Source organism: Malaclemys terrapin, chromosome 6 (assembly GCF_027887155.1).
Source record: "Malaclemys terrapin pileata isolate rMalTer1 chromosome 6, rMalTer1.hap1, whole genome shotgun sequence".
Classification (NCBI taxonomy): Eukaryota; Metazoa; Chordata; order Testudines; family Emydidae; genus Malaclemys; species Malaclemys terrapin.
The window spans coordinates 49359800-49380006 of NC_071510.1; positions in this window are offsets into that span (position 1 = coordinate 49359800).

The window sequence follows — 20207 nt, forward strand, 5'->3', positions numbered from 1 at the left end:
TAGCTCCCTGAGGAAAAAAAAGTCTGATAAAAAAAAATCAGTTATCAAGATATTCAGGTTTAGCTGAATACTGAGATAGTTTGGTTCATTCAGATTCCTGTGCAAATCAAATGGACAGCCCGCTTACATAACTTCGAATGACTTGATAACTTATCCTACCCTAAAAGGCAAAACTCCTGTCCATAAGAATTTTAGTACAATGGGCCAGTTACCAAAACCCATTTTGGATTTCACAGTAGAGTAAAGAACCTTTCCTGACACCTGGATTTCAAAATGTAATGCCTTGTCAAAATGAATTTGTCACAGGAAAATTGTTCATATAAACACCAACATGTAATATGATGTCTTTGTCAACCATTTTATGGAATCTGTCAAATAAGACCTACCTATTGGACCTGTGGCTATTGTCATCAGGCAAATATGTATCTGACTAACTAGAAGCAGACAGCACTTATCTTGACTATTTTAAATATCCAGAACGTTCACATATTTTTGACTTGAGTTAATTTCTGAGTGACCTCTGAAAGATGCTGAAGGAAGTTCAAGGCACAATGACAGTTTGGGCTAATTTTCTTTTTTAAACATCCCGATCAAGTCCAGTGCTTCATGATGCAAGCGATTACTATACGGTACAAGAAAAAAATGATTAATTACCTTATGTGGGGTGGTTTGTTTTTCTCTTTCTTTGAAGAAGAGGCAGGGTACCAAACTTGACTGGTGCTTGGATGCTTCAGCAATGGGCACAATTATAAAAAGCTGGATAGAACAAATGATATCATAACTTTCCCAGAACTTACAAAAAAAGTACTGTAAAATATAATACAAAAGGATATCCTTTCCATAGAATGTTTAAACAGCTTATAGAATTGTTGCCTTAAAGGGGGGGGGGAGGTAACTCTTAGAATAAATCAGGTGTGGTAGAGGGAAAGAAAATGGTTACCCCTTTTTCTCAGAAGTGCAGATATGACCCACTCTGGTATCTAATCACCCAGTGGACCAATACCCCAGGTATGGTATGGTGTATAATGAAGAGGAGACAGGTAAGTAAGGTGAAAGCAAAGATGTGTATTAGGGATAAGAATACAATTAATAGGGAAGGGGGGAAACCACAAACACAAACCAGTATTACAGCCAATAACAATATAGTGACAATGACTTCCAATGGGGCATAAAACCAGACACAGATAAATTCCTCCCTTGGCCAAGTACCCTATAAACGGAGATTGATTTCTTCCTACTTAATCTAGGTGCTGAATTGTGTGTGGTGGTGGTGCTCAGGACCTCAACTATCAGACTAGTGGAAAGCCATCAAGGAGGAACTATAAGGAATCCAATGGATGGCTGGTGATCTCCGTGGAAGAGAAGCCCTCCGGAGATGGAACAGCAGGATAAGGTAAGTGTTGAAGGTCTTCTCCAGTGTCTTCAGGATAGGTGTTGCTCTCGTCGATATGGTCGGAACCATGATGAGACCCGTACCGCACCATGCACAGGCTGCCACTCAGATGGACAGCCCCGCATCCACACAGGGGTCAGTCTTTTATAGGTGTTAAGGTGGGAAAAATTGGACTGTTTCAAATAGCAATGCCAAGCATGTCTGCGGTGACAGAACCTTCCAGGATTTGGGCGGGAAAACAGATGGAATGTCCAGAGCCCAAAGGCAGGAAAATCAAGTCCTGACCACTTGGGGCTACCTTAGAGTCAGTGCCCCTGAGGTAAACAAGGATGGAGTTCCAAAGACATGTCACAGACTCCATTTTGCATTTCTTATTTCAATTATCCCAACACAATTCTATGGCAAGGCTATAATTCTCTACTTTATAGTTTGGTTTAAAAATTCTATGAGTGATATCATTTTCTATTAAATTCTATAGTTTTTGGAACAGTTTCTCTAGAAATCTATTTAATGTCTATGGAACCCTCTTGATATCAACCTTTTTAAATTCTGTAGAATATTTCTATAGGTTGGAACTAGAGAATGCTTTTTTTTTTTTACTCTTGTTTTTGATGGAGCTTGAAAGAGTCTCTCAAAGGGCTAAGATTTCTCCTTCCTTTATTGTTAGTTTCAGTAACCTTTGAAAACTGGGGTAACAATGAGGAACGGTGGAAATTTCATCTTTCCTCCATCTTGTTCTCTCTTACTCATAAGAGAAGCAAGAGCAACTTTAAACAGCTAATTCCTTAAAAGATGTCAGAGAGGGAGGACAGTGCTGTCAGAGAATGTGCTATTTATGAGCATAAATACTGCGAAACTGGCTAAATTCATTTTTTTTATATTGGGGTAAACAGTCTAGTACCATAAATGAAGTGTGAGCTCTCCTTTGCTGTACCAGTCATGATCTCAACCCTGATTTAAAGGGAATCACACTGTCTTTGAGAAAATAGTAGAGCAGTCATATGGGTTATGAAATTGACAGTGTAATTACCGTGGTTTCCATTAGAGTTAACACTGTTATAGTTGTTGAACAACATGTATTACTTAGTAGCTATAGTCAAGGACTCAGTTTTGGTGGCACATTAAAGGTAAAATATGCACAGAAAACTCAGTATTATATTGCATGGTCCCTCTCTTTCTCCAGTCCTGTCAGGATCATATTCTTATTTTATATTATATTAAATTTACTTTACACTGTTCTCAAATCATCAGTTTTTGTAATGAAACATTCAGACTTTCATAATAAAATGAATATTTGAATTGTAGACATTATCAAAGAGCAAAGCAAGAACCTTTGGCAGCTCAGAAGAGGTAGTTGGGACTTTTGATACTGGGGAAGAGGTGGATACAATTTTAGTTGTTGGAAGTTGTTTGGTTTTGTTACATGGCAGAGGAGACTATAAGCTTCGGAAGGGTTTGAATTCCTCACTCTCCACTCCAGCAATCATTTGTTCCACTGTATCCTGTCCTAATATCTCCCATTACATCCAACAGTAATGGAGAAACACTAATTTGGTGCTTCTACAAAAATGATTAGCAGTGAAATAGTTTGTTGTTTGTATCAATAAAGTAAGCGGATATATGGAGCCAGATTCCCTCACACCAATTTAAATTATGAAAAATTCTACTCAAGTCAATGAAGCTATGCCAGTGAGAGTTCAGAAACTGCTCTGTTAGGCCTAGCATTCTCATTGTCCCGTGTGGTTAAGTTAAAAGAATCATTTGGCAAATATACTGAGTACCCATAGAACTTTGTGAATCTATGCTAAGTGGAGATGATGAAAATTTACTAAGTAGAAGTATATTGCTTACAAGAGCAAAATATTAAAGTGTGTTTTAACTGCAAGATTTGCTTGCCAGGTAAAATGTAATTGGCTATGAGTTGTAACTAACATCACAAGAAAAGAGCATGAGGGGAACATAACTGAAGTCTTGCAGGTCTCAAAGGAATGTTGACCACAGATGTGACATCAGCGTAATGTAAAATGTTCAAAACGAAATGATTGGTTGAGACTCTTGTTTTGAAGATGTTCTAGCGCTATTGTTAAATAGAGGTCAAGTTGTTAGGATCTTTTTTGGCTGGAAATTTGAGGCATAGTGGAATTTGTAAGAAGCTGACAAATTGACATTTGTTAATGATTGGGTAGCCACCTGATTGGATAACGGGGTGAATAACAGACTGTTACTCTGGATCGGTATGCATAACTTTTCTGTTTGGGCTGTTTAATCTTAGATGCCTAATCTCGGATTAATAAACTGATTGACAAGACATCAGATGGTCAAGCTTAAATCAATAATGAAAATGAAACCAATTATTTACAGCTCCAGGAGAGCCAGTAAAATGTGTGGAATAAGGAAGGAGACATTTATAGAGTAATTTTCCACCATAATCTTACATTAAATTAGCAATGTCCTATCATTTCTATTAGGAGCTCCTAATCTCCATTGCAAGTGCACAGGTTGTCTTACACTTCTTGCCGGAGTACAGAAAGCCAAGAGCTATTCCGCAAATATGATCAGTGCAGAGACCGAGAAATTTACATCACTAGACGCACCACGGTGGAAACGGTGGCATGAACGTGTGGAAGGTGTGAAATCACGAAAACCACCATGGACCACATGCGATCACCTCATGTCTTTGGATCCATCCAGGGAATGGCAAAGTGTCTGGACTTCATCTACCATTCCAAACAAGCACATTATCATTGACCCAACAAGCTGCCCTCGCAGTTTCAACCTACCATACAGACTCTGGACCACACTGAACCACGTTTGAACAAACCATGGAAGATGAAGCGACTTGATACAATAGTGGGAAAAAAAAAAATCAAAGATCCCCCTTTGTGTGACTGTGGTGAGAACATCCAGACCATCTAACACATCATAACCCAGTGCCCCAAATATAGATTCAAAGGTGAAATGGAGGATATCCACAAATGGATTATGCACCTACATTTGCATCTATAGAATGTTGCTCTGCAGATGCCATATGCCAGAGACAGACAAACAGAGAGAGAAAATTTCTATGGTGTGGTCACTGCTTTCCCTAGAGCAGTGTTTGTCAATCTATGATCTGTTGATCCTCAGTGATCTGTGAAGCCCTTTCTGGTGCTGCAAAGAGTGAAACATTTTGAAAGCCAACAAATGGTGGGTTTGAATTTGGAAGGGGGTGGGACTATGGGAAAAATCTCTTACAAAAATGGTCCACCAAGTGAGAATACCACTGCTGATACCTCTTTGGGCTTGACTTGAGCATAGACCTCATTTATTGCACTCTTAGGGAAAGTTTAAGTATGAGGTAAGCTGTTTTTCCTTTGTTTTTGATGGTTTCTCTCATTTGTCAAATTGTAACTGTGCAAAAATTTCTTTTCATAAAGTTTGTTTTGTTTTAAAGAAAAAAAACACATTCACACAAAAACAGACTGGGCTTTTTTGTTTGGTTTGGGGGTTCTTTTGTTCCCCCATCTTTCATTTGAATGAGTGTAATCACCATGCAGTGAACATAGTAAGATTGGGAACTAGCACAGGATATTTTTAAACTAGGAACTGACCCAGATACACCCACCAAAATGATAGCACTTTTTGATATTAATTTGATATTGAGCAAAAAAGATTATTGCAGTCAGTATCAAACACTAAGTGTTCTGACAGTGTTATTTAGGGTAATTTACTATGTTGGATAGAAAGACAAGGTGATAAACTGATAGGTTCCATTAAAAGAGCAGACACAAACACAGTGCCCTGCATGTAGGAGTTTTCATGTATACTCTCTTCTTTGGTATTGCCTTTGAGAAAGGCATTTTGACAAGGCTGTGAGACTGTGTCTCACCTAATTTCCTTTGGCAGAGTGAGGCAGTTTGATTGATCTCTGGGTTATTCGGAAATTTTCATTTTAAGCTGCTATTGGGAAGACTTGAATAATTTACAGTTTCTGCCATGAACTTGGCAGCTCTTTTCAATAGTTGCTGATTTATTACACCTAACAAAGAACTGCTACAGTGGGTCAGTTAGTTGTTTAGTTTACACAAAGGCAACATGTAGTTAAAGAGAATGCATAGTTTTTAATTAACCAGTCATGAAGCATTCCTTTTAGGCACCTGTGAACTAGTAACAGCTATAAGAATACAGTAACTCCTCGCTTAAAGTTGTAGTTATGTTCCTGAAAAATGTGACTTTAAGTGAAACAATGTTAAGTGAATCCAATTTCCCTATAAGAATTAATATAAATGGGGGGGGGGGGTTAGGTTCCAGGGAAATTGTTTTCACCAGACAAATATTTATATACCTAACCTTTCCCCCTGCCCCCCCATTTACGTTAATTCTAATGGGGAAATTGGATTAGTTTAAAGTCACATTTTTCAGGAACATAACTACAACTTTAAGCGAGGAGTTACTGTATTCTTATAGCTGTTTGTATACTATATATATATATATATATATATATATATAGTATACACACACACAGGGTATAAGTTTTAAACAATTTAATACTGTACACGGCAATGATTGTGAAGCTTGGTTGAGGTGGTGAAGTTAGAGGGTGGAAGAGGGTGGGATATTTCCCAGGGAATGCCTTACTGCTAAATGATGAACTAGCATTCAGCTGAGCCCTCAAGGGTTAACACATTGTTGTTAATGTAGCCTCACACTCTACAAGGCAGCACAAATGGAGGGAGGGGAGCAGCATGGCAGATAGAGACACACACCCTGTGTGTGTGTGTGAGTGTGAGAGAGAGACATTGCCCCTTTAAGTACGCTGACCGCACTCTAAGTACATTGCCTTTTTAAGTATATCAGGAAATTGAGACAGCAGCTGCGGCCAGCAAGTTCCCTCCGTCCTGAGCCCTGTCATGTCTCAATGCGGGGAGGGACAGCTGAACTGCTGGGCGGCTGCTGTACAGGGAACTTAGGGAAGCGGGGAGCTGATAGGGGAACTGCTGGTCCACCCTGGTTCCAAGCCCCCACTAGCTAGCTGCAACGGGCTGCTCTTCCTGCAAGCAGTGAACAAAGCAGGCGGCTGCCAACAATGTTATAAGGGAGCATTGCAGAACTTTAAATGAGCATGTTCTCTAATTGATCAGCAATGTAACAATATTAACCGGGACAACTTTAAGTGAGGAGTTATTGTAATTAACCTGAACTTTGCCCAAAACTCAAACCAAACTCATTTTCTTTGGTTTCTTTTTAATAATTATTTTTATTTATTAAAGATTCCCATCTCCTTTTCTCCTCTGCACAACCAAATGAATCAAGAGATGAAGAAGACTGAAGGACCCAACTAAAAATGGGGGCGGGGGAAGAACCTCTACCCTGAATTAAAACATGCCACAAAATGCAGATCCAGATTTTGAATATCCCAAAATTCATATAAAAAGCTGAATCTGTTTCCGAGTCTGGCAGCTTGAGCCAATCTCTGATAGTCCCGATTCACTTCTCTAGCAGAGAAAGGTCTAACATGAGTCAATGGCTGGAAGTTGAAGCAATACAAATTCAGACTGGAAATAAGGAATACATTTTTGGCAGTGAGGTAATTAATGATTGGAACAATTTAGCAATGTTTATAACAGATTCTGCATCACTGAATTTTTAAATCAAAATATGCCCTAGGAATTATTTTGGAGAAGTTCTATGGCCCAAGTTAATCAGGAGGTCAGATTAGATGATCACAATGGTCCCTTCCGGTCATTCCAAGCCAGGAACAATGCACATTGGGATAGATAATGTCTAGTTGTGTGCATGGAGCTTGCAGAGGGTAGTGCTTAGGAAATGGTAGATGATATTGGGCTGGCTGGAGTGATAAATGGGTGGCTGGGAGGGTGAGAACCTAGTTAAACAAAAGATACTAGAGTCTAGGGCTGCACCATGTTTTCCATTCGACCTCACCCCAACTTGTGGAGACAGATTCCTTTCACTACATATTGTGACTGTCTTAAACGCTTATGAATCAGTTGCAAATTTGCAAGAATTTGGGGAAAAGATTTTATTACTATTACCTCTACTGAGAGATACATTTTAGTAATAATCTCTCATTCTCTCTGGAATAAGTTTACATAACTCGTGTGTGCTGACGTTCAGAGCACAAGCACTTGTTTGACTTTGATCACCATTGGTGAGGTTTTTCTTGAAATGGATTGGCTTAGAGTAGTAAAGAGAAGATTATTTGATCCTGACCATTCAGCCAATCATGTTGTTTGTTTTTAATTTATAATGCCAGACTTCATGGCAAGGGACACACAAATATAAATAAAAATTATTTGGATCACCAACTCTAAACATGATGACATAACCAGATTTGACTATTATGATTATTAACTTCTCTCTGATGGCTTTTGCCTGTATCATTAGTTCATAAACAATGTAATTATGCGTCTCTCTTTTACAGCACAAACCAATTTGAATATAACTGGGCAGATACAGTATGTGATACATACACAAAACATTAAAATATTTAGGTTGCAAAATCAAGCACTCAAAAGTTAGTAAAATGGCAGAATTAATGTTGCCTGTATGCATGCACCATAATGCAGACTTTCATTATATGACCACATACTTTAAAAAAATATATATACACACACATATATATACACATATATATATATATATACACACACACACACACACGGCTACCATATCACAGCTCCTGAGAGAGAAAAATACATGGGGAGGGAATCAGGTTTTTTTTGTTTTTGTTTTTGTTTTTTAATATCTTCAAAAGCCTGTCTGCTCTATTTGTCTAGGTTCCTATGTGGCCCTCATCACTGTGATAACCAAAAGCCTCCTCTGTAAGTATCAGTTCTCACAAGATTTCTAGCCAGGTTTCTAATCCAAATTGTTTGGGATATATTTGTGTTAAGCCTCTGCCCTTGGATGAGACAAACTCAAACATCTCTCCGGGATTGCATGCATTTTGAAATGAGTTCTTCTTGCTTGCATGTATATGAAATACAATAACATGTATGTTACCAAATATGATTTTGTAACTGTGTGCGCTCTGATCCTGTTTGTTATAAGCAATAAATTCTACCTATCAGTGAGTTTAATAGATTTACTAGTTAAAAACTCTGAACAATTTAGCTTCTTCAAAAGATTTTCGTTATTTTGTAGAATGTCTCTCCTTTTTTTTATTTAAGCACATGTATACTTGTGTCTGGAACATTAAATTCATTTGAGTCTGCTATTATTTCTAATTTTATTCCTCAGCAGTTCTCTAATCTTTTCTTCTTTTCCCCTGATCTTTGTCCTCAATTCCTTTTTAAGACCACACTTTTTTCTGTGTGCTCTCTCTGTCATTTATGTTTCTTGCTTGTCTTATTTTCCAGGCTCATTTCCCTAATCAGCTTCTTTTCTACATACCTTGAGACTTTCTTTTATGTTACTCTTCACTTCTTTGCTTCTCTACTGTGGCTTTGTCTTTTTTTCCTTTGATTGACACACTTCCTGATATTACCAAATCATAAAAGTTAGGAGAAGAGATCCATCATGAGAGGCTAGATCCTGTACCCTTTGCTCCACTTTGGTGAGGCACAAAGGGACTGTAAGACTGGCTTAAACATCCATTTCAGAGTTTCCCTAGGGTGGGCAAATCTACCAGCACAGTAGGTCCTAGACCCCCACCCCAGTGGAGAGCTGGTGAGAGTGCGAGATTTTACAGCAACCATTCCTTATTCTTTTGGGGTGCCATATTCCCCATTGGCAGCACATTGGAAGCAGCCATGCACTTCAAGCTCAAGAGCTGCAAGTCTGGACAACCTATATATGTGTTGCATAGTGAGAGGAAGGCTTATTCACGAGCCCCACCACAAAACCAGAGAGCGTGAATTCCTCTCAGCCTCTCCTGTTGGAAATGTTCCACTTCGTATGCATAATTAAATGTGTATTGGGGCAAGGACTTGAAGATGAGTTTCCTACCTCCTACATGAGTACCCTCGCTACTGAGCTATAGAGTCAGTCTGTCTCTTTCCCAGACAATATTTAATTATCTATATATAAAGTGGAAAAATTTCAGCAAAAGACATTGAGAAAGACCTACCCTGGAATAGCCAACAGTGCGGTAGTTAGGGCCTTCACCAGAGATGTGGGAGACCCAGGTTCAAGTCAATGGTCCAAACCAGGCGGAGTAGGAACTTGAACCTGAATCTCACCCCTCAGGTAAGTGTCCTAATCACCAGACTTTTGGCTGTTTTTTGTGTCTCTTTCCCCACATCCAAAAAATAGAGTGGAATTTGTCAGTTTCAGCCCAATGGAGAATAAGAAAAGTTGTTGAAATCTCACAAATTTTCACAGGGCAGGAAAACTATGTCCCACCCAGTTCTGTTTCCTGCACATCTCTCTAATACAAGTAAGTGAAAAAGATGAGATAAGAACCAACCCAAATATTCACCCCCAAACAAGAAAAAAAAATCTTTGGGTGCAGAAGAGTTCTAGTACTTTGTACTGCCACATCATTTTCCCCCTGTCCTCCTCACATATATTCTAATCCAGTTTTGATATTCAAAAGACTTGGGATGTTCATATAACACTGAATAATCATGCAAACTTTTGGGTGCTCATTCAAAGCAGACATCTCAGCCCATCACTGATCTCTAATCTCTCCTCGACTTTGCCCGATTCGGAAGTCAAATTAATGAACAGTGCTTAAACATGGTTAGATAGTTTAAATGGTTTCTTATGCTATTTAGCTAGCCAGTGTAGAAACGGCCCAAATGCGATAGAACCATTTATAAAAACTACATAGTCCAGGTTGCAACTAAGGGCCTGATGTGCTTGACTATTTACATTCGTGACACCTATGACAATTGCTGGGCATCAGATGGTAGGACAGGGTTACCAGCACTCAAGTCCTGGTGAAAGCTAATTTGGTCAGCTTTGAGGCTCATTTGATCTATGCCCAACTGAGATGGACTGGCCATGTAATTCAAATGCCTGAGACTCATCTATCAAGACAAGTCTTATATTCTGTATTAAGCTCAGTAATCATAAGCATGGCGGGCAGAAGAAACACTTCAAGACACAAACAAAATCAGCACAAAATGAACATTTCTTTGAGTGATTCCATGCTGCAGTGCCATAAGGGTCAGCACCACGACTTTGAGAAGAATCGCATGGTATAGCTGGAAGCACAGTGCCAGGCATAAAAACAACGTGCAGGTCAAACAACACAAATAGGCAAATGGCTCTGTGGCCAGAGCAGTAAACATAGTTCTTCCTGAATTTGTCTATGGAGTCACATGAAGACCCATTAATACAAATTACGATTGTTGACATAGTCCTTGAAATCGAGGTGATCACCATTATCAAAGGCCTGATACAACACCTATTTGCAGTGAATGAAAAGGCTGCCATTGACCTACTGGGTCTGGAGCAAACCATAGTCCCCCAACTCATTCCTTAGGCCGGCAAAGCAGAGGGTTAGCCTCTTTCAATTATTTTCCTGTCTTCAAAGATGCAGCTATGATAAGGTGCAGGGGTACTGCCAGGTCCCCAGTGCACAAGGGTTATCTCCAGTTTCAATATCCCTTCTGCTTGCTTAGGGGAAGAGTTACAAGAGTGTGGCTGTAAGAAGGTAGGGTTCCATAACTAGATGCTGAGGGTGGGGTGAACCCCAGGTTGTGAAATCTTTGTTACAACCTTATGGGGACTTGTTAGATTTATGCTGTCATAATTTACTTGTCAATTTAGTGTCATAAGCATATTTAGTGTGTTCTTTACCCACCCCTTCCCAAAAGATATGGTATGTTGACTAAAACCACACTTAACACCAATCTCTGCAGAACAGTATCAGACATATATACTTCTAGCCATGTTCAATATACATCTTGATTTTTCTGCAGTTCTTCCACTAATTTTCAGTCCACATGACAGTGCTCCTTTCCAACGCAACTGGAATTAATGATTCAAATAAGACAGACACTGAACCAAATGCTTTACTAAAGTTAAACATCTTACATTTACTTCATTTTCCTCATCCACTATTTCTACAATTTGATCAAAAAAAGAAATCAAGTTTATCTGGCTTAATTTGATCTTCAAAAAAAAAAAGCAATGCTTTTTATTGTTAATGAATCTGTTATTCCTTATTATTTAATTTATTTATTGACAGAAGTTAGACTTGTCAGTTGATAACTGCCAGGAGCACTTTTTTCCCCCCTTAAAGATCAATACTATATGTGCTATTTTTCCAGGCCTTTGATACCTCCCCAATCTCCATGACTTTTCAAAAATAATTGCCAGTGGCTCAGTAAGATCATTATCTAACTCCCTCTCTAGGACATACATCATTTCAGTCCTGCTGATTTGTATAAATGTAATTTTTCCAAGTATTCCCTTACCAGCATTTTATCAATACATCGACAAGATCTTCATTGCTTCCTAATCAGCCACACACGTCTCCTTTATTCCTCTTGTTAAAACCGATTTTAAAAGAGCAATTCTGTTGCCTAGATATTTTAGTCTCACCAGATACTTGTCTACTCTCCTTGAATATTAATGAGCCAGCATTCTCTCTAACTCTTCTTCTCTCTTCATTCATAGTCACCCCACCCCAACTTGTGTAAGAGGCTTTCTGGAGATGGGCAAGCTTCTAAAGAGTGGATTGAAGGTTCATTTGGAATTTGCATCTAAAAATTCATAGGCTTATCCAAAACTAAGAAGCTCCAGTTCTTTCCCATTTGTAACTTGAGTGTATGTTTACATACCTAAAGATGTAGCCTGATTTTCCAGAGTGTTGATCATCCAGCAACTCTCACTGAAACATGAAGTCTGTGAGAGTTGCGGGATATTCAGCATCTTTGAAAATCAGACCATTCATTTAGGTGTCTAAACATGGATTTAAGTTTATCTTTGGGCACCCATTTATGAAAGTCTTGGCCTAAGAATGTTTTCCTCATTCATTTAGTCCAGTATCCTGTCTCCATCCACAGCCAGTGCCAGATAGTTATAGGAATGTATAAACGCCAACACTGCAACTAATTTTGCAAAGTTATAAATGAGAGAAATTATTTCCACCCCACAGAAACAAATCAGTGGTAAAAGAATGGATAGTTCCTATTTTACTCTAATGAGCATAATTGCAGATGCCATTCTTATTCATACAAGTGATTCATTTGTTTTTAATCTTGGCAATCTAATTTGAACTGTCTAGTTTGCCCTCCCTTAGTAAGTCCTCTAGTGAAGAACACTAGAGAAGTAGAAAGTTTTCTTATAAACTATATATTGTACTTGTTCCAGTAATTCAACCTGGTCTCAGAAAGACATCCATATTATTCATCCAATCTCCCAGAAATTGGGAAGCGCTGGCCAGATGAGTCATTCATGGGAACTAACTAAAAGAAACAAGAATATTAGTGTAATTAAAGGAAAGAATTGTAGAATTTTTGAAGTGTTTTTCATGCATTTAAGCATAAGAGGTCATCAAAAATTCTCTTTCTTTCAGATAAGTACTATGAAGTAGCAGACTCATGACCTCACTATCAGTAATACTCAGTATGATTGGAAATAGACTAAACTTTCAGGGGAAAAATCCTACAAATAACTGAAGAAACTATTATTACCTGATGTAACCTTATACTATGCGCCAAAGTTATTAACTCTATAGTCTTAATACCAGTTGACCTTTGCCTAAACAATTCATTTTCAATCTAGTTTAAAATGAACTTGGTAAATAATTTTGTAAAAACAGAAAAGAATCTGACTCTCAACCAACTGAAGTGCAAACTAGAGAACATTGAAGTTCCTTTAGATTCTTTACAGCCAAGGGGAGCATGGCCTACTGCAGATTCTGATCTTTATGGGTGCAATAGTATTCTCCAGGAAAATGTGTGACATTAAAGAGGGTCTGTTGCTATGTCACAAGCAAGGGAAAGTCTAAGCTGTCTCCCTCATGTATGAATATATATTTGTGTGGAAACATAACAGATTTAAGGTTCCTGATTGATATGAAGAAAGGGGGTGGGGGAGTTCTTTTGGAACATTTACAATATATTTTCAAAACCATCCAGTATTGCTCTAACTCGGCTCCCAGTGAAGAAAGTGTGAGTTTTACGGTTGACTCCAGTGTTGACCTAACTCTGCACCCACTGAGCACTTTTGAAAAATCCCAGTCTTAAACTATGAATGCATTCAAAGAGAGTTTAGTTCAGGATCTCTATCTCCAGCCAATCCAGTCATGTTCTCTCTCACACATACTATTTATGCTTTCCTGCCTCCCATCACACACACTCTCCCCTCCTCTCCCCCATATCCATCACATACACACATTCGCTGTCTGTGTTGACCAAAAATAATAGCTGCCTTAAGAACATCTCAGACAATCCTACAATTTCTAACCTTTCTGCCTGTTTTGATGCATTTATTGCCAAGTCCAGGCTAGATTTAATGTGTAAATGTTAAAATGAAAATGAGGTTCACAAATAGTCAGTACCTTACCCTGAAATGACTATCTGCAAAACTCAGTTTTCTTTATACAGGATTGCCTATAAAACTAAGTAAGCTTATCAAACCTTTGACATAAGCATCCAATGTTATGACAATTAAAATTCAGGTCAAACTCTTTGTTGAAGTTCCAACGGCCACTCAGATTTATATTAGCCCCTTATCTCTGTTCGAAATAGATTTGCCAAGCCTGAAACAAATCCAGCTGTTTCTGCCTAATGGTTCAGAACACAATCCTAAAAGCCGCCTGCAGTTGTAGTTCAAAAGGGCTTATCCTAACATACTATATCTAACTCAATCATTTCTTGTGCTAAGGGTAAACTTTTTAAAATTATATTTATATACGTGAGTCATCATAACTTCAATCATATATGACATGAGTAATCTTTTGTATTACAGCTATACCGTACAGCGATCCAATAGAGAGAATAATAGTGGTAATGAACCTGTGCTGCTGTTTCCCATTCCTTTGCACATCTTTCCTTTAAAAAATATTTTAAAAACTCAAAGTATACATAAAAATCCAAACTTTTCCTACAACTTGTGACTTGTATGGCCAGGATACAATCACTGTTTCCTAATTCTCCTAATGTTTTGGGATCTAACTGACCCCAATGTGCACAAAAACGTCAATTAAAATTTTCATGCCAAATACGTGCCTCTTCATACATTAAGTATTCTCAGACTAGGACGAGGTCATTCTTTCCACATTGTTTTATCATACTACTGTTTTTTTTTTTTTTTGCTACACAAAAACCACAAGTCACTCTAAAGGTAATGGGGTCAGTTAGACCTCAAATCAATTATGCAGGTATTCCAGCATCAGATTGTTTTTATTTTGAGACAAATATAGGATTATATGAATCTTTCAGCATTGTTTCTAGCATCATAGTTTCAGTGGGTTTTGTTTTAAAAAAAAAATGCACAAAATAGGCCTGGGAGAGGGTCCTGTGAGACGCCAGATAACATTTGCCTCATGTATCATCACAATTGTCCAGCAAATTCAGTGTCCTTGTAGATAACACTGTCAAACTGATTTGCTGGGAAGTCTACACTTGGTAGGAAGAGTTTCTGGACAAGACAACTGACAGATGCATGTTTGACAGATGCGGTTGTTGTGGCAAAGACTCACTGTTGCATTGAACATGCACATTGCATGTCTGAATTCATACGCCGTTTGGCTTTTGTTGAACTGTACATGGCATAATAAAACTTTGCCTAAGAGACGGGTGTTTCTCAGGGATCTGGGTACAGAAATGGTGAAACCACTAGTACAGAAGAGGAATATTGCAGCCTTGTCTCAGCCTTCTAGGGAAGCAGTATCTAGTGTGCCGAGTACTTATCCAAAGCCTAAGAAACAGGAAAGATGTTATATCTGCTCCAGAGAACAAGACAGAAAAAAGCATCAAAAATGTGGGACGTGTAAAAACTTAGTAGGTTCAGAACATGTCATCTATTTGCTCCATTTGTTCACAGTAGTAGACCATTTACTGCCACTTTGCTGTTTGTGTATTTTATATTGTTGCTGTGGCAATCTATTTTCGTTGTATAAACATGGGGTCAGTTAAACCCCGACACAAGTACTGTGCTTCTGAATCTAGGAAGGTTTTAACTAGTTCATAGTTCATGGGTTATAATAAAGTCAGTTTTAAATGCACCCCAGGCCTTCCCCCCCCCCCATGTTGACATAGTTGGGGTCTCCAATTCCCCAATACAGAAATACAAGGACTAAGCAAGCAGCCAAGTTACAAATTCCCCCTAAAAGGGTTAGAAACTTACTTTTTTTCTGCTTAAAAATTGGTTCAAGTGAATATACCATGCCCCTGAAATGTGAAAGATTGAATTCCTGTACCGATTCACAAAATAGACACCAACCAAGTTTAGCCACATTGCCTCAGCTCAGACCTAAAAGAATTACTTCCATGACTAAAAGAATGGTTCAAATTTTATCCCCATTCAATTCTTGGCCTATGTTAAAAGTGCAACGAATTTGTGTGGGGATGACTTGTGTTGAGGACACATTTCCATTAGTAATTGAACTGAGACTTCTTTCACATAGATCACTTTATAACTTTCAGGTAGGAATAGATTTCAGATTCTTCTTTTATTAAAGAAAATACCTAATATCTTTAGCTCACATTTTTGGGTACGCCATTCAATCTGGGTTAACCCCCCTTAGGTGGAATTTCTGTGACAACTCTCAGCATATTCTGAATTCTGCAAAATCAATAGTGGATAGGAAAATAGTCTTCCTTTTCTTTATTATTCACTTATATCAGCCAAGAAAATCTCAATGAGATATAGCTGTCTTGTTTCAGTGAGAATCCTGGCAAAACAACAGTACAGAAGGCAAATCAGATTCAGCCAGTGACTTCAGTTAGAAAGTGGACATTGACGTTAGTTTTCAGATTACACAGATGGGGTTGATTGTACCTTATTCTAAAGAGGTTATTTCCCCCCTCACTGGTCATAGCTATTTATTATTTCCTTTTACTACTTACTTAGTTTTGAGGGGCGGGAGTTGCAATAATTAATTAGCCAAGCAAGGACCTAACCCTCAACTTGATGGCATTTTTTTGTTTGTTCCGATGTAACAGGATAACTTTTCAATACTGCATCCAAGGGAAGATATTAAGGGTTCAGGGAGTCCCTGAAATAGACGGAGATGGGAGGGTGCCATATAAGGAGCTTGTGGGAGTGCGGGGTTAAAGGGGGGGGGAGGAAATCAAGGAGCCCCTGCTGTGTACACTGAGCTTGGCCTGAAGAAGCAACAAAGTATGTACCCTGCAAGTAAATATTAATTTATAAAATATTTATACAATTAAAATAAAATTAAAAAGTTAGAAAGAGTTACAGACAAAGGTAAAATATACTTGCCAATGGCTAAGACCTAACATAAACAAGCACAGTTTTTGTTCGTTGTAGGTTCTTTACCAACCTTCCATTCCCAGAGACTTTGATTGAAGAACTCTGGTCCCTTGTGTCTGTCCAGTGTTGGATACCATGAAAGCTTTCCTTATATTTTCCCAAAATTACCGTTTTGGCCCCAGACTCCAGATGACCTCATGCTGTCCTTCCCTTCCTGTGGACTTCCCACCCTCCTGCTGATTTGTATATAAATGGAGTTTCCATTGATTTTCATCACCTTGCTTAACTTCATTGGAGATACGTAGATAACTGCCTTCCCTCCTGTCTGCGAGGGAACCTGTTTCTCTCTGTGTTTGGTCAGACTTTAAAGCATAATATCATTAAGTATCCATATTTCCTCATAGTGTAAACACATTTTTCACAATGATAAAAATCACCAGTGTCATTAGCTTACAGAAAAGGCATCAATTGTGTTAGAAAAAAGTCTATCATTTAATCAACTTTATACAATATTATATTACTTATCATTTGAGGCACAGATCCCCCAGACTTTATAGCCCAGATAAAGTTTCTAACTCCTCCTGGAATGTAGATGCCATGCTGTCTTCTCCCCCGCTTGATAGTTTTATTTACCTTATGTCTATATTGACTTTTATTGTATCTGTCTGACAACCAGGCTGATCAGAGAAGCAAACACTTTCTGTTATCTAGGGAATTGGTACTCTAGCCAGTCATTGGTAATAATAATTAAAATTGGTATTCTAACTGGTAATTAGTTTCATAATTGGTACTTTAATTGGTTTGGTAATTGGTATTCTAATTCATAATTGGTAGTGTAATTGGTATAATATAAAATCAAATTTCACAGCCATTTCAAAATGAAAAATTCAGTTCCAATAAGGTTAAAACATGTCATATTAAAATGGTTCATTTCAATTTTTTCCTCAACAAAATGTTGAAATCAACACTTTCCTGTGAAACATTTCAATTTTGATGAATTGACAATTTCCAATAGAAAAACATTTTGTTGGAAACATTTTAAACTATCTTGCTAAGTAGAATTTTAATAGTAGATTGTTCTTGACAGGATATTTCAACTTCAGAAATTCCTCTTATAACTTTCAGCTAGGACTCTTGGAAACATTTTCAAAGTCCCTGAAGATATGGATTAAATAAATAAATAAATTTAAAAAAAAAACCACAAACATTTTAACATTCCTTCTACAGATCAGAAGCATTCATTATATTGTCCCTGACTAATGAGGTAACCATAGTAGTTGGTTATGAACAGTTATAAGAGCTGAAAGTTAAGAGATAATAACTTGTTACATTACCAAGATTTGGAGAATCTAAATGCAAAATCTAAACGTTATTCCTTTGATTAAACTAGTAACAACCAGGTTTAATGCCTTGTATGATATTGATTTTGTTCTAAACTGGCTCTTGAAGGTTGATATTCTTTCCGCTTAAGAGAATTATCAAAAAGTTATCTCCATTATTATTTTTAGCATGGGCATCTGGGGTCTCAGTATTAACATCAATCAGAATTTATGAACCCTAGCATTAAGCTGTAAGGTCCTTCTGGATTGTGGATGTAAAACACAATTAAATGAAAATCCTTCTATTATCTTTTCAGCTAGAGAGTCATATGAAAGATGAGTGCATATCCTTTGATGCCCAGAAACTTACTGACAGAACTTGATAAATAAGCAAAGAGTTTCTATCTTCACTTTAGACTCATTAAAACCAGCTAGAAAGTGGTAGGTTTTTGTTGTTAGGTGTGAAGAATTATGATGTACAATTATTTTGACACTGCAGATAACATGTTTAACAAGTGTAGCAGCATTTTCATTATTACTATTATACACATTTCTGAAATGCCGATTCCTGTAGCACAGTGATCCCCAAACTGTGAGGCATGCCCCCCTAAGGGGATGCAGAGGAACCTTCAGGGGCACAGTGGGGCCCAGGACAGCCCCTACGGGCACCACCCAATCCCTCCCCACCCCCAGCTCTGCTCCCGCCAGCAGCTGCATCCCCAACCTCACACCTGGCCGCATCCCCAGCTTCGCTGTGGCTCTGCTCCCGGCCTCATCCCCAGCCTTGGCTGCAGCTCTGTTCCCCGCCTGGCCATGGGCCCAGCTGCTGGCCCCCACTGCAGCCCAGCTGCAGCTCCACTCCCGCTCCCAGCCGTGGTCCCAGCCTTGACCCCCTTACCTCTGTCTGCAGCCCCTCCCCCAGCTATGGCCCTGCTCCCAGCTCCAGGGGTGGGAGAGGGCAGTGCACAGATAGGGTAGAGGGGGTACAACCCTCAAAAGTTTGGGGACCACTGCTGTAGCATCTGGTGCATTATGTAAACGTAGAAGTATATTGAAGAGGATCAATACCTCTCCCGCCTTACATACATAGATTAAATCAGTTTACTTTAAAAGAGAATCAAATCTAACTAGTTTATTTCCTACAGCATGCAGCCAAGGCCATTTCTCAACTCCTCTTGCTCTGTCCTAAAAGAGGTAAGAATTGGGATCAACTTAACCTCAAGCATTAGTTGTAATTTCCACCGTCGGGTCCCTCCTTTGAAAATACCCTGACACCACTGAATTCAAACTTCAATGTAGCTGCAACAAAGCGAATCACAGTAAAAGTTAATCTCTCAGATTAGTTTCAAAGCCCTGAATGGGCTTGGCTACGAAAGACTAGTGGTCAAATCCTTGGCCCCACTAAAATTCCTTTGTCTGCCAGAGGAGTTGTTCATCCCTGGAACTCCACAATTCCTTCTCTATGCTTCAAGACAGCTCTCTTCCTTTCTCCCAGTACTTCACACCCCTGTTTTCAGACTTGAATGGCCAACTTTCTCTACACTCACCACCTTAAGGAAGCCTCTGCCCTTTTCACAGCACCATTTAAAGTGGCTGGCCAGAGTGATGTGTCCACTTCTGGACATTCTGGGGGAAATACTGAACCACAGTCATGTCCATGGATTTTCGTGTTCACTAGTGAATAGAAACATTCTGTATTTGTTGGGATGGGCTCCAAGGACATAGGTCTCAGTCTGGAAGTGGGGCAGATAGGTTTCTTCCATTAGCCCAAGCTGTTCCAGTCAACATTATCCTGTGTCATATTGGGGAACATCCTACCCCCAATAGTGTGAGTAGCCCACACCCAATCATCAAATAAAGTCTCTCCTTGGGAGGTATAAAAGCAGGCATTTACATACACATCCTTCTCTTTCCCACAATGCAATATCAGTACCAATAACTGCCCTGCCCTCTGACGGGTTTATCCACGGCTCTCAAAAGAAAATTTCTCTCCTTCTGGAATTAAAGAAGCCAACCTTACCTTGAGCCTGGGCTACCAGCTTACCACTTCTTGCTCCCTTCTCCTTTTACACCCAACAGCTGGGGATAATAGGTTATTGAGAGCAGCTGCATGTGCTTCCACACCCTTCCTTGTTTGTTTCTATATCCCTGAAGAGCCA